Raw genomic sequence first — 10,324 nt, 5'->3', positions numbered from 1 at the left:
TTATCTATGTAACATATAATGAACAAGTATACATAATAGTTGATTAATTAAATAATAATACTATTATAACTTACACACTTAATTATATAGTAACATTTTAGTACACTAAGTATATTATCACTTATATAAATATAACTTCTCTCGAGAAAATGGTCACTGTTAATATAGTTTACTATATTAATAAACAAACTTATGTCTAATAGACATTAACTAATTAAACATTACATCTCTAGGTTGAGATCTCCGATTACATACTCCGTTTCATACTACTTGCGTGGAATTTCTTGCTTGCTACTAAGGTGAACTTCGTAGCCCCTCTTTTTACTATTTCTTAACTATTTTAAACTTTGGGGTGAGACACATGCTTGCTTTTAAACTGTTTTACGCTTAGACGCAAGTACTCAAACTTTATTCTGATTAGTTCAAACTGTGCTGCCATGCTTTGATTCATGCTAAATCCCTAACATGATATCGTTAATTGCTACGTATAAAGGCAAGCTTAGTTATTGTGAATAGTGCTATTGAGGGTGATGTCTCTATCCGGATGACCGATGGTCAATGGATACATAATAATGATTCACGACACGAACGTGATGTGTTTAGGGTAACTTATGGTTAGTATCGATATCATATACACCAGCACTACTACCGAACTGATTAAACTTTATAATTAAATCTTGTGGTCTAAAAACTTGGTTATTATTGATAAACCTATGTTGTTCACTCAACCATTTTTGGTTGACACTTTAAGCATGTTTTGTCTCAGGTGAAGATTGCTAAAGATTATTTGCTATTTGGACTTTGCTGCTTTTGGAGTCCGCATATCATCATACATACTATTGCATTAGAACACTTTAGATTACATTTAAATTTTTAGGAGTCATTTGTAATGACTTAATACTTTCCTCTTATAATACATTGGTTATATTAAAAACGTCTCATATAGAGTCGTTCTCGTTTATCCATACTTGTGTTGTGATATTGTGAAGTCATATTTCCCCGGACCTATTTGGGGGTATGACAAACTGTGCGGTTGCACTTGTATCCATACGGATGCATCGTGCATCCGTGCTCTTACACAGACAGTAAACATTTCAACCTTAATTGCATATAATCGATCATAGACGCATAATAAATGTTAATAACCAACAAACGATTGTTCAAGTACTTACATAGTCTTAATGATCATATACATAGGAATGTATATGTATATTTTAAGTACAAAAGGCAATCCAAATGTAAGTGCAACCAGAACCGCATTAATAAGCAACAAGTGTGTATTGCACGCTATAACATTGCGGAAGCCCGCATAAATTGAGATTGCAAAGATGTCCAGCATAAACTCTGCGGATTAGTAAAGTGTGCGCGAACATTGGTTCCACAAATATTCCAAACCTATAAATAGGGAGCTTGGCCTCTCATTTTAGGTTGTTAATTTTGTGCAATTGCTCTTGCCTTTGTGATTCACTTTTGACTACGCCCAAGTATCAATCATAATTGAGCTAAGGTAATGCAATCAAGACTGGGACATGGTGATTGATCACTTGAATCTAAGTGAAAGACGATCATAAGGTCCCAAAAACATTATCAACACCACCATCCACCCCTCATTGCACTCAATTCCTAAATTAGATCTTAGCATCTAATTTAGGATTGATCAATTGGCGCCATCCATGGGACCCGAAATAATTGAATTCGATAAATTTATTTCACGTAATTGAATGATTTAATTCGGAATTCAGTTGTAATCGTGTTCTTGTTTAACGAATTGCAGGTATATACATCTATAATATTTGATTTCTGATTTGGACAGAAAATGAAAACGTTTAATGACAACGCAGTTGCTAAGAAAAATGCGAAAGTATCAAAGCTTCGATGTCAACCAAATAACAAGTTTAAAAATGATTCAAAAATTAAACGCAACTTTAAAGTGAAAACGGTTGACAGAACCAAATTCACGCAGAAATGAATTAAACGGTGTAAATGTGCAATAAATACAAGATGTAAGAGTAATGAAGCAACAAGCGCAAAAAACATTTGCAGTTAAAAATATTTCAAGTGATAATAGGCATGGATCATAAGCGAAAGAAGGCTCACAAAATAAAAGCTGTGGAGACGCTTGAAAAGTGGCAGCTTGCGCCAATAATGTTTCCGCCAATGTAAAACTATGGCATGGTTGATGCGCCAGTAATTGTATCCTGTAAAATCGTAAACACTGGAATCACAATTATGAAAGTTCATGTGGACACTGGGAGTAGCATACACATCATATATGAACAATGCTTTCGTAAATTACCAGAAAATATCAAGGCAGAGTGATGTTATGCGAGGTGTATATGAAATAGCTTATATTTTACTATGAAAAACTATTAAATACGATACAATTTTACACAAGATATTTATTTATTTAGAGAATGGATATACTTAAACCTTGCTACAACAATTATAGGCAGTGTACCTAATCGTACAGTAGTGTCGTTTTTAGTAAGTCCGGTTCGTTCTACAGGGAAAAATCTTTAAATAAAGCTTAACGCTATATTAGTTTTATTTTATAAAAATACAAATATATATAAGTAATATTATTATTATAAAGGGGGGTTTTTACCGTTTAATGACCTGTTTGTCGATTTTAAAACTTTAGTTGCAGTTAAAACCTAATGTAAAATATTAAAAATAAATATAACTTAATTTAAAACGTAAAGTAAATAATGATAATGAAATTGCGATAAATAAAAGTGCGATAAAATAAAATTGCGATAATTAAAAAGTACGATAATTAAAAGTGCAATTAAATACAATAACAATAAATAAAAGTGCGATAATTAGAAGTGCAATTAAATATAAAATAAAGGAAATTAAATATGAAATAAAAGAATTATGCTTATTTAAACTTCCGTAATCATGATGTTTGACGTGTTGATTTTAGTTTTATGCCCATGGATTAATTGTCCTTTGTCCTGGATTATTTAATATGTCCGTCTGGTTTTTGTCCATAACAGTCCATCAGTCATAAATATAAAGTGCGAGTATCCTCGTCAAATTATCCTTATACCCGAAGTTAAATATTCCAACTAATTGGGGACTTAAACTGTAACAAGGTTTTATTACTTTGTTTAATAATTACACCAGGATATCGACTGCGTGTAACCCAAGGTTTTAATACTTTGTTATCAATTATGCTAAGTGTCCTTGTACATAATTTCACCCATGTTTTAATAATTATAGTGACTATTAATCCATTCCCGTGTTCGGTTAAATGAACGATTATTCGTACATATAAATATCCCGCCCATCGTGTCCAATTGAGTGTATATGGTTATTTATAGGGACGTCCAATTGTAAATCTTTATATTAAAATTAACAAACTATCATTTAGTTAAACAAATATAAAGCCCATTAATAGCCCATAGTCTAATTTCCACAAGTGTCGTTCTTTTGTCCAAACCTCAATTATGGTACAAAGCTCAATTACCCAATTTTAGTAATTAGCCCAACATCATGATTACTTCGTTTTAAATAAGCATAATAATAACTTAGCTACGAGACATTAAATTAAAAAGGTTGAACATAACTTACAATGATTAAAAATAGCGTAGCGTTACACGGACAGAATTTCGACTTACACCCTTACAACATTCGCTAACATACCCTTATTATTAGAAATTAAAATTAAAATTAAAATATAAATTTTATATATATATATATATATATATATATATATATATATATATATATATATATATATATATATATATATATATATATATATATATATATATATATATATATTTACGTATATATTGAGAGAGAGATAGATTATGGATATATAAATCGTCGAATTGCGCTGGCTTTTATAGGGATTTTTGTCCAGGGGAACTCCGTGACTCGCGGCCCATTTTCACTACAAACTCCGCAACTCGCAGACTTTGTAAAACCAGCTCACACATTTTGGCTCCTTTCTTGCCGACGGATTTTTATATATTATATAATATATAAATAATTATAAGAATTATTTAAATATTATATTATATTTATGTGCATAGTTGACTTGTAATTTTTAGTCCGTTGCGTCGAGCGTTGAGAGTTGACTCTGGTCCCGGTTCTGGATTTTCGAACGTCCTTGCGTACAATTTAATATCTTGTACTTTGCGTTTTGAATCTTGTACTCTTGTAATTTCGAGACGTTTCTTATCAATAATTGGAACCTCTTTGATTGTATTTTGTACTTTTGAGCTTTTTGGTCGTTTGCGTCTTCAATTCGTCGAATCTGTCTTTTGTCTTCACCTTTTATTATTTAAACGAATATTACTTGTAAATAGGACAACTTCAACTAAAAGCTTGTCTTTCTTGAGGAATAATGCTATGAAATATATGTTCGTTTTTAGCATTATCAAATATTCCCACACTTGAGCGTTGCTTGTCCTCAAGAAATATAGTCTTGAAATACTAGAATCACTTTTATTCTTCACACTTTGTACATCAGTGATTTCTTTACGGCGGTATAAACAATGGTAGTAACGGTGTGGTTTACAGTCTCACATGACTATAAAAATTTAGATCCATTAAGGAAATTGGATCTTTATGAAAACATTTGATCTTTTTGAAAATTAAATCTAGCTTTTACCCTAGATAAGTTTTCCTAAATAACCCTTCATCGGTGTTTGCAAATTCTTTTTGTGGGTTTGGTGGGTTTCAGATTTGAAAATTTTAGCTCAAAACTTGCGGTTTTGTGTCACCCACTTGCTAACCTTGTATTGGGAAAGTAACACGTCCAGTTTACTTATTCCGAATATTACCTTTCGGTAAACTACCGTCCGGTTGTAAAGGAAAGCATTGAACAAGCAACTGTTAAGGCAATGTCCCCTAACATGCTTTTAATTATGGTCTATAACGTGTCGGACGCAATTACTATGCTTGGTAGGAGCAATAGTAAAGCTCACCCTTATAATTTTCTGGTCTGGCACAAGGTCCTGTCTTTGACCATACTAGGCAACCACCGTCCTTACGGTTGACACCCGATTTGGTTCAGGTGACGTAATGAATTCCAGGTGAATTCCTAGGATTTTACGTTCAATGGTAATGAACGCATTGAAAATGGGTTTTCAGAAAACAAATCGGTTTATAATTTGATCAAAATATTTTCTCGTTCAAGCTCGAGTTTAGATATCATTGAATTCCATGAGTTTGTAATTCTCAATCTTTAAGGTCAATCTCTAGGATTGAGTAATATCAGTCTTAAAAGCTGATTTTTGATCTTTAAAGGAGATTATCCTTTCTGGGGATCTGATTCATTAGTATTATCAAGCTAATTTGTATGGTGCCCCCCATTGTACGAGATAAATCCTTCTTATGGTTAGGATAAATCTGACCACTTGGCGACCCTGTTTTATGCTGAGGTCCGTGGATTTCCTGCTGATTTTAGAGATGACTTTTCTAGATTTTTCATCAACCTACAGCTGGTCTGGACGACAACTTCCTGACCTAAATCAAGAAGCGCGTGTCTTTTTCGGAAGACTTTACTTCCTTTTAATGATGGAATTGATTCATCGTGTAGATCCATCTTTCTTACAGTAAACTGGGTAAAACAGTTAATTATCGTCCAAAACAAAAGTATTTTCAATTATTTGTACAAAAATATGTGATATATATTTTGAATAACTTGGTGAAAATTTCCCACACTTGGTTTTTATTTTCCTTTTTGTTCTCCTCTATTCCATTCTTAAATGAATTCTAACATTTTGGTTTGTTTCTCAATTTATGTCCTTTCCAAGGTAACAATAATTTCGGTGTTAACACATAGTTTTATCGTTCATAAATATGTATAAACATGATTTTGAGTTCATTTAATTGAAAATTTTTAAAAATTTTACTAGAATTGGGTAGTCAGTATATAAGACTAGGGCTGTTCTTTATTATCAGAGAGCACTAGATTCTAATACAACTACTGCTTTACTAGTATTTTTAATGGTAACCAAGTGTATAAAGTAAAAATTTTAAAATCCGAAAGAATTTAACCCCTTCCCTCACTTAAGATCTTGCAATGCCCTCATTTGTAAGAAATTAGTAACCATTTAAATTATTGAGGGTGATTAGCGTATAAATGATTAAATTTTACCAAAGTTTCCAAACATATTTGTGTTTGTTTGCTGAATGATAAATGGTGCACATCATTTGTTCATTCCGTCTTGTTGTTATTTCACATATATTTTGCATCTTGTCGTCAAAATTAGTTGCTTTTGCTGAACTTAATGCCAGTCTTTGAAAATACGTTGTTTTACCCTGTTGTGTACATAAGATAAACTGCAAATATATATACATATTTTTGAAGTTTGGTATATTACCCCACATTCAAAAATTATTAAAATCTAAAACTAAAAGTTACTAAATTATAAAAACTAATACAATTCCAACATAAGTATTAAATGTATCAACATTACAAATAATAAAATAAATAAAACTAAGTAGACTAGGGATGATACTAATACCAGAAGGGGTTCTGATGTTATGCGAGGTGTATATAAAATAGCTTTATATTTTAGCAGGAAATACTATTAAATACGATACAATTTTACACAAGATATTTATTTATGTAGAGAATGGATATACTTAAACCTTGCTACAACACCTATAGGCAGTGTACCTAATCGTACAGTGGTGTAGTTTTTAGTAAGTCCGGTTCGTTCCACAGGGAAAATCTTTAAACAAAGCTTAACGCTATATTAGTTTACTTTTATAAAAATACAAATATATATATAAGTAATATTATTATTATAAAGGGGGGTTTTTACCGTTTAATGACCGGTTTGTCGATTTTAAAACTTTAGTCGGAGTTAAAACCAAATGTAAAATAATAAATAAATACAAGACTTAATTTAAAGCGTAAAGTAAATAACGATAATGAAATTGCGAATAATAAAAGTGCGATAAAATAAACTTGCGATAATTAAAAAGTACGATAATTAAAAGTGCAATTAAATACAATAACAAAAAATGCGATAATTAGAAGTGCAATTAAATATAAAATAAAGGAAATTAAATATGAAATAAAAGAATTATGCTTATTTAAACTTCCGTAACCATGATGTTTAACGTGTTGATTTTAGTTTTATGCCCATGGGTTAATTGTCCATTGACCTGGATTATTTAATATGTCCGTCTGGTTTTTGTCCATAACAGTCCATCAGTCATAAATATAAAGTGCGAGTGTCCTCGTCAAATTATCCTTATACCCGAAGTTAAATATTCCAACTAATTGGGGACTTAAACTGTAACAAGGTTTTATTACTTTGTTTAATAATTACACCAGAATGTCGACTGAGTGTAACCCAAGGTTTTAATACTTTGTTATCAATTATGCCAAGTGTCCTTGTACATAATTTCACCCCTATTTTAATAATTCTAGTGGCTATTAATCCATTCCCGTGTCCGGTTAAATGAATGATTATTTGTACATATAAATACCCCGCCCATCGTGTCCGATCGAGTGTATATGGTAATTTATAGGGACGCCCAATTGTAAATCTTTATATTAACATTAACAAACTATCATTTAGTTAAACAAATATAAAGCCCATTAATAGCCCATAGTCTAATTTCCACAAGTGTCGTTCTTTTGTCCAAACCCCAATTATGGTACAAAGCCCAATTACCCAATTTTAGTAATTAGCCCAACAGTATGATTACTTCGGATTAAATAAGCATAATAATAACTTAGCTACGAGACATTAAATTAAAAAGGTTGAACATAACTTACAATGATTAAAAATAGCTTAGTGTTACACGGACAGAATTTCGACTTACACCCTTACAACATTCGCTAACATACCCTTATTATTGGAATTAAAATTAAAATTAAAATTAAATTATAAATATATATTATGTATAGATAGATGGATGGATATATATTATGTGTTTTTTGCGATCAGAATTCGTTTGCTTTTATAGGGAGTTTCAGTTTTTTGGGGCTCCGCGACTTGCGGCAATTTTTGCCTTCAAACTCCGCGACTCGTGGAGTTTGTAATTACAGCTCACTCCATTTTGGCTCTTTGTTTACCGACGGTTTATTTTAAAAATATAATATATATATAATTAATATAATTAATTATATATTATATTATATTTATATACATAGTTAACTTGTAATTTTTAGTCCGTTGCGTCGAGCGTTGAGAGTTGACTCTGGTCTCGGTTCCGGATTTTCGAACGTCCTTGCGTACAATTTAATATCTTGTACTTTGCGTTTTGAATCTTGTACTCTTGTAATTTCGAGACGTTTCTTATCAATAATTGGAACCTCTTTGATTGTATTTTGTACTTTTGAGCTTTTTGGTCGTTTGCGTCTTCAATTCGTCAAATCTGTCTTTTGTCTTCACCTTTTATTATTTAAACGAATATCACCTTTAAATAGAACAATTGCAACTAAAAGCTTGTCTTTCTTGAGGAATAATGCTATGAAATATATGTTCGTTTTTAGCATTATCAAATATTCCCACACTTGAGCGTTGCTTGTCCTCAAGCAATATCGTCTTGAAATACTAGAATCACTTCTTTATTCTTCACACTTTGTACATCAGTGATTTCTATACGGCGGTATAAACAATGGTAGTAACGATATGGTTTACAGTCCCACATGACTATAAAATTTAGATCCATTAAGGAAATTGGATCTTTATGAAAACATTTGATCTTTTGAAAATTAAATCTAGCTTTTACCCTAGATAAGTTTTCCGGAATAACCCTTCACCGGTGTTTGCAAATTATTTTTGTGGGTTTGGTGGGTTTCAGATTTGAAAATTTTAGTTCAAAACTTGCGATTTTGTGTCACCCACTTGCTAACCTTGTATTAGGAAAGCAACACGTCCAGTATACTAGCTCCGTATATTACCTTTCGGTAAACTACCGTCTGGTTATAAAGGAAAGCGTTGAACAAGCAACTGTTAAGGCAATGTCCCCTGACATGCTTTTAATTATGGTCTATAACATGTCGGACGCAATTACTATCCTTTGTAGGAGCAATAGTAAAGCTCACCTTTTTAATTTGTCGGTCTGGCACAAGGTCCTGTCTTTGACCATGCTATGCAACCACCGTTCTTACGGTTGACACCCGATTTGGTTCAGGTGACCTAATGAATTCCAGGTGAATTCCTAGGATTTTACGTTCAATGGTAATGAACGCATTGAAAATGGGTTTTCAGAAAACAAATCGGTTTGTAATTTTGATCAAAATATTTTCTCGTTCAAGATCGAGTTTAGATATCATTGAATTTCATGAGTTTGAATTCTCAATCTTTAAGGTCAATCTCAAGGATTGAGTAATATCAGTCTTAAAAGCTGATTTTTGATCTTTTAAGGAGATTATCCTTTCTGGGGATTTGATTCATTAGTCTTATCCAGCTAATTTGCATGGTGCCCCCCATTTTACGAGATAAATCCTTCTCATGGTTAGGATAAATCTGACCACTTGGCGACCCTGTTTAATGCTGAGGTCCGTGGATTTCCTGCTGATTTTAGTGATGACTTTTCTGGATTTTTCGTCATCCTACAGCTGGTCAGGACGACAATTTCTTGACCTAAATCAAGAAGCGCGTGTCTTTTTCGGAAGACTTTATTTCCTTTTAATGATGGAATTGATTCATCGTGTAGATCCATCTTTCTTACAGTAAATCAGGTAAAATTTTTTAGTTTAGTCCAAAGCAAAAGTATTTTCAGTTATTTGTACAAAAATATGTGACATATGTTTTGAATAACTTGGAGAATTTTCCCACACTTGGCTTTTATTTTCCTTTTTATTGTCCTCTATTCCATTTTAAATGAATTTTAACATCTTGGTTTGTTTCTCAATTTATGTCCTTTTCGAGGTAACAATAATTTCGGTGTTAACACCTAGTTTTATCGTTCATAAATATGTATAAACATGATTTTGAGTTCATTTAGTTGAAAATTTTGAAAAATTTTACTAGAATTGGGTAGTCAGTATATAAGACTAGGGCTGTTTTTTATTATCAGAGAGCACTAGATTCTAATACAACTACTACTTTACTAGTATTTCTAATGGTAACCAAGTGTATAAAGTAAAAATTTTAAAATCCGAAAGAATTTTACCCCTTCCCACACTTAAGATCTTGCAATGCCCTCATTTGCAAGAAATCAGTAACAATTTAAATTATTGAGGGTGATTTGTGTGAAAATGATTAAATTTTACCAAAGTTTCCAAACATATTTGTGTTTGCTTGCTGAATGATAAATGGTGCATATCATTTGTTCATTCCGTCTTGTTGTTATTTCACATATATTTTGCATATTGTCGTCAAAATTAGTTGCTTTT

The sequence above is a fragment of the Rutidosis leptorrhynchoides genome, chromosome 10, assembly GCF_046630445.1.
Source record: "Rutidosis leptorrhynchoides isolate AG116_Rl617_1_P2 chromosome 10, CSIRO_AGI_Rlap_v1, whole genome shotgun sequence".
NCBI lineage: Eukaryota > Viridiplantae > Streptophyta > Magnoliopsida > Asterales > Asteraceae > Rutidosis > Rutidosis leptorrhynchoides.
This window is presented reverse-complemented; position numbering follows the sequence as displayed.